Consider the following 6543-nt stretch of genomic DNA (forward strand, 5'->3'; position numbering starts at 1 on the left):
ATAAAATGTTTTATGGTCATGATTTACCAGGAGCCTGGATGGCTCTTTGGATTGGTGAACCACAAAATGACCGCCACTTCTATGTGGATGTGATTTCTCCATCTCAACGCTTTTCCATAAAAATATAAAAAAGTATTTTTTCTAAAATGTTGCTTATTAAAAGCAACATTTTATTAATATATAATAGTAATATGGGTGCAAAATGGAAATGTATTAAAAAAAGGTAATCTAAAAAAAGTATATATATATATATATATATATATATATATATATATATATATATACACACACACACACACACACACACACACGTACTAGAACAAACAAATACTATTTTGTATTAACCGTTTAGTAGGCTAGTTGCTAGTAGAATATCTGTGTACACCCCTAGGCCTATTCAGATAGCTGAAAATGGGTCATCCTTTAAGCTTTATTTTATACTTAGTCATACAATGGTGGAAAGATGCAAGAGTCAATAGATTAGTTTGATTAACTGTTGCTCCATTATGCAAGCAAGCAGGGCTGCATACTGTAGCTCTTTTAATTATTTTACAGTGTGCTTAAAGGCGACCTAACGAGTGCTGCCCTGTATGCAGTATGCACTATCGTTGATCATTCAGCGACTTCATGAAAACGACCAAAGAAAACTCGTGGCATACGACCCCAACACCGTGTAAAATGCAGCGAGCTGCGGCTGCCTAGAATAACGACCCCAATTAAACAAAATGCAACACAGGTGCAGTTGCTGTTTTTCTGGGCAACGACACCTTTACATTGTATATATCCGAATAATTTAACTTATCTAGGCTAAATTACAAATTTACCCCCCCCCCCCAACACAGCAGCAGATAAAGTGATTAAAGTTAAACTCACCGGGCCGCCTACATCGGATTCTTCACCTGAAAAAAAAAACGTTCACATGTTTTAACAACACAATCACAGCCACCTGCTACCAGCAACAATAAATAGTATTATCAGTTTTTAGGAGGTACAATTGAACATTTCAGATGGAAAAAGTGAAGTCTGACCTAAATCTTTAGGATGATAAACTACAGCCGTTTCTTTCTTTTTTTGACAAACTATCTTCAGCCAAACTCTCCGCGGCGTGGTCACTTGAATGCTGTTGGAGGAAAGAGGTTGAATGACGACCCGGAAGTTCTGAGGCCCGATATCACCTCACCTCACCTGGAAATGTTACGGTATGTTTGTAGTTAAAATAAATAAACACATATTTATTGCTTTCATGTATGTATATATACACATAGTTGTTTTTTAGTATGATTATGATTATTATTATTATTATTATTATTATTATTATTATTATTATATAAAAAGGTAAATACTTTCCCATAATTATTCCCCATAAAAAAATTGGTCTGTGATGCACTCAATATGTATTGTTTATTTGATTAACTTATTAATTTGATGTCAGTATTTTTATTTTAAAGCATTGCATTGTAATACTTTAAGTTAAATAAAAAATAACTTAGAAAATAAAAGGAACAGTCTCAGAATGGGTTCAAAAAGTTTGACTACAACTTGTGTTCTAACCTACGGACAATAGGTGGCAGTGCAGCGCTGCGGTTGGTTTCGTTTCGCGACTCTTGACCGTAGGCGAGATTGTAGCAGCGACTCATACTTCGTTGCACGACGGTGTCGCGCATTGAAAATCGCCGAATTACAAGTTCACAAGACGACGAAGATGTGAGCTTGTAGATCTGCTGTTCGGCACGGAGGAAAAAGAAATCGCGGCGTCTTTCCACTTGTCCCCCTGACTCATTGTTTTCCCTATTTTCTTAGGTTAGTGGTAAATACACAAATCAATGTTTACACATTTATTTTTGTTTATCAGTCGGTTTCTTATAGTTTTAGTATTAGTAGTGTCGGTGTCATCGTGACTATTAATTCGTTTTATATTGACCGTCGTCATGTTATGCACATGGCATATCGGTGTTTCTGGCTATTTTGAAACAAATCAGATGCATTGTGATAATAAATGTGAGTCAATTTTGCACTGTGCAAAACAAAACAGCTATAGAATGGTTTAGATTTTTATGACAAATAGATTGATATGAGCAGCAGAGTAGTGATAGTAAAGTAGGCCTAAGAAAGGGAGTGAATATATTGTTTTTGTTTATATCTAAAACATGTGTTTAGAATGATAGATGTCTGTTAATCAAAACAAAATAATGACTTTGGAATAGCAAAATGAAGTTCACAGCGAACATGTCAATCCTTGTAATGCTAACTGCATGATTGTCTCCCAGTGAAAGTTCATTCGCTCTCTTGACAGTTCCAATCTGCTCCAGGGTGTCAGTCAGAAGAACAGTGAATGAAGATGTCCACTCTATTTCCATGTCTGCTTCCACGCATGACAGAGTCACTGTGGTTTAACATGGACCAGCTCTGCATCAACGAAACAGAGCTTCACCAACAGGAAGAAGAGCACCTAACCTGGGTAGGTCAACACATTTTGATAATGTATATATGTCCAGCAGTGAACAGTCGACGCCAGTGTCCTCACTTCCCACATTCACACAGCATTGGTGGCAAGCTCAAACAGACCAACTCATTGGAGGCAATGTATGTAGTGTTCAGTGTCTTGCCCAAGGACACTTCGACATGTGGACAGGAGGAGCCGGGATTCGGCCGACCCAAGGATCATTGGACGACCTGTTCTACCTCCTGAGCCACAGCCGCCCTACATGTAACAGCATCTTCGCCATATTTGGTGGCTACCGATAGTAGAAGAGATCGCACAGAATTTTGCAAGTCGTTTAGCTGCTTTTTTGCCATCACAAATTGATGGAAGCCTCTTACAACCAACCTATGTACATGTCGAGGCTGCCAAAGATAAACACAAGTAGATTGCACCTATATATCTGTGATGCATGCGCGAGCGTGCACACACACACACACACACACACACACACACACACACATTATATACATCTTGCACAACAAATAATACAACTTAACGTTGATACTGAACGTGACTGAAAAGTGTTCTTGTAGTATAACACAGTAGTTCTGTGTTGTACTGGCAAAAATGAATTGCAACACAAGTTTGTAGATCTGCAATATTTGCTTTTATTTATTTGAATGACATGCCCAAAATAGGGATGGGGGAGGGGAAGGGGGGGCAGACCCCACGTTGGGAAAAACTGAGCTAGAGTGTGACATGGTTAAATGGGCACATACTCACAAAACTCATTCACATTTGCCTTGTTAATTTTATCACCATGTTTTTACTGTCTTAGTTACAGAGCATTGCTGAGGAGGACATCGACCTGGTGCCTATAGGACCCATCATCGTTGAGGTATGTACTGCAAGATAATGTGACAAATAGGAGTCATGTGTGACTCCTAATTGGGGGCATGTGTCGATGTGTGTGTGTGTGTGTGTTTGCGCGTGTGCGTGCATGTGTGTGTGTCTATCTGAGTGAGTTCTAACATTTTCTTCACCTATTTTCTTCGACTGACGTCATAGTACTAATGTCATAGTAGAGTTACAGTACTGTCATACCGTAGATGACAAATTCTTTCTCTGTCAACATTAGGTAATTAATATGTAGTTGAATCATGTCAATGTGTATATTTCACTTCTTGTTGGTGTTAATGCTGCACTGTGAAGTGCAGTGTTTTTACTGTATGAAACATGATGGAAACATTAACTCATGCGGCAAATAACTCATGCCGGTTGTGCCTGTGTATCGGTGGGTCACAATGAATACAGTGTGTGTGTGTGTGTGTGTGTGTGTGTGTGTGTGTGTGTGTGTACTGTACAACAGTGACATCCACCAACTCTGTATGTTTGCAATTATTGTGCCCAGCAGACATGTGAAGAGGAAAGAGAGGAGTATCCCTACATGGATAAGGAAGACAGCGAGGAAACCGAGGGAACCTCTGAAGGTGAAGAGGTGAGAAGTGAGCTTTCAGACCACAGCAGAAATTGGGGACTGAGTCTGGTCCTGACTGAGAAGGGAGAGGTCATTCCACAGCATGGGATCCAGAAGGGATATAGGTCTCTTAGGGAAGGGAGAGACAGATGTCCTGTGTTAGCTGATCTAAACATTTGCAGGAGCCATGCCCATGATGCCTTGGGGCTTGCGCTGTAGACAATCACCAGTGTTTTGAAATGGGTATGGGTAACAAGTGGAAGCAAGTGAAGGGAAAGCAGAACTTTGAAGAAGGGGAAGACGTGAATGTGTAGGCAGGTTGGAGGTCAGGCATGCCACAGCATTCTGGATCAGTTGTTGGGGTTTGAGTGAGAATCCCATACCTTCCTATGTATCCATAAACAACCAGATATATCTTCTGTCTCTCTGGTGTGTTGCTGTGTTATTAACTTATTATGCGCACACTGTGCCTGTTGACACACTATACTGAAGGATCTCAGTCTGTTTGTTCCTGCCTAGATTTTAACTGAGAAACGTGGACCTCCTTCCTCCGCTCCAGTCCTGTGCCTCTCTGGCCTTGTGCGACTGTGCCGTGTCTGAATGTGTGTCCACACATGGCCCACATTCTAGATCTGTTAGCTTGGACACCACTGGAATTGTATGTTCTCATTAGAAAAGTGCAAATTGTGGCTTATAACTCTGTGATTGTCTCCTTTTCGTAACATGGCTGTCATATAGCCACCATAGAAAATGGATCATGTGTGAATATATATTTGCTTTAGGGCCGCAACGTTTAATTGATTAATCATAATCAAATCGATTATTCAATTGGTTGCCAACTAATTTAGTAATCGTATTTGAATCGGCATTAACCATAGTTTTTCCAGTGTTAAATGCAACTAAGCTAAAGAGGAGTGAACCATCTCTCTTCCGTTACAATGTGCTGATAGTGCACATGCACACTGCAAAGTAAACTAGAACTGCACTCTGCATGCTTGGTTGGTATCTACGTCCACCCAAGCACACGTGCATACGTCCCAACACGACCACAATACTTGCACGCTCTGCTTGCGCGCTCTGCTTGCTGCTACGAACTTTCAAATCTCAGCCTCTGTAAAACATTGGAATTAAATACTAAAGTCGGGTTATAACTGGCTGTCAATGGTGACGTAATTATGATATGTTTCAATATTGATTGTATACATGTACAGTATGTAAGTTGTAAGTTTAAAGTACTATACTGTGGTAGGCTATCTTAATTACGTAACCATCACATCAGTATATATACCTCAGAGCATACACGTGCATTCGTACGAGCACGACCACAATAATTGCACGCTCTGCTTGTACAAGTAAATATGACACAACAATGGTGGCATCATATGCAGAATCACATGGTATCCAAAACATCTAAAGTCTCTGAGGCCCTTTTACCCTCAACATCTTAAAGAAAAGGATTACCTGAAGTATTTGTAAGATGGAGTTTATATTGTACATTAACATACACAAGTCAACAGAACTACGTCTGTACCTGCCTGCAGGATTAGGGCGTGAATATTTATTTTTAAATGACCTATTTGAGTTTAATAGAGTACTGTTACCTTTTAGACTGACAAATGTGTAGCTATTCTTTGATCAAATGTATGCAGAATAAGAGTAAAGGTTCTGTGGGTGGCTTTAATTTATTTGTATTGTATTTGAATAGCAGCCTAATCAGCAGCTGAGCAAAATGTAATAAATAATGTATTTTGCTGGGCTTTGGTATGGGGGGTCAGATCAACATATGGAATGAATTCTGTACTGGTCATATATGGAGCGTGTCTTGAGTGTACAGGGTTTGATGAGGTCAGATCAACATATGGAATCTCGCTGCCGTGAGTTGGTAACCCGGCGACTTCTCCGGTATTCCTGCTAAGTCATGCTTGTTGGTAATGGTGACATAATATCAGCTTTCTTTTTACCAATGCTGATTTTCACAACCGGAATAAAGTTGTGTGAAATTGATCTTGCCATATTGTGCCATATAATCAATTGATTGAATGCCATTCATATTTTTTCAAGAATTACGAGACAGAAGACATAGAGGACAGCAACTAAGACTCGAAGGTGAGTTTTCAAACCGAAAATGGGGATTGAGTCCATTATGAGCATTCAGTATTTTAAACTACACAGTAGTGTTTGTGGAACAATTGGCTGTCAGATGGCTATTTAGTATTTATTGTGAATGGAAAGAAAAAATCCTAATCACAGTTCATGGGATTGCTGAAAACATCTGGGCAATAATATATTGATAATATACGGGACTAGATATCGTCTGGGATTTTGAATATTGTAGTGGTCATTTTGTGAATTTCCCTGAGCCGTTATGTTTATTATTTATCATGTATCTCATTACAGAAATATTCTATGAATACACAAATAGTCATCTCCACCAACACAGGTATGTTATTTTGTCTATATCGCCCCGCTTTAGGTGAAAAACACTGACCTGATACTGTATTTGGAGAGCAGCACCAGAACTCAAGCCAAATGTGACTGCTGATTCGATCAAGCCCAAGACAATAAAATAACATTTCTGACTAACAGAGCATTAACTCTATTATGAACCAGTCCACTGATATTGTCATAAATGTCCTCTAAGCAG

This window comes from Protomyctophum parallelum, assembly GCF_964188405.1.
Source record: "Protomyctophum parallelum genome assembly, chromosome: 19".
Classification (NCBI taxonomy): domain Eukaryota; kingdom Metazoa; phylum Chordata; class Actinopteri; order Myctophiformes; family Myctophidae; genus Protomyctophum; species Protomyctophum parallelum.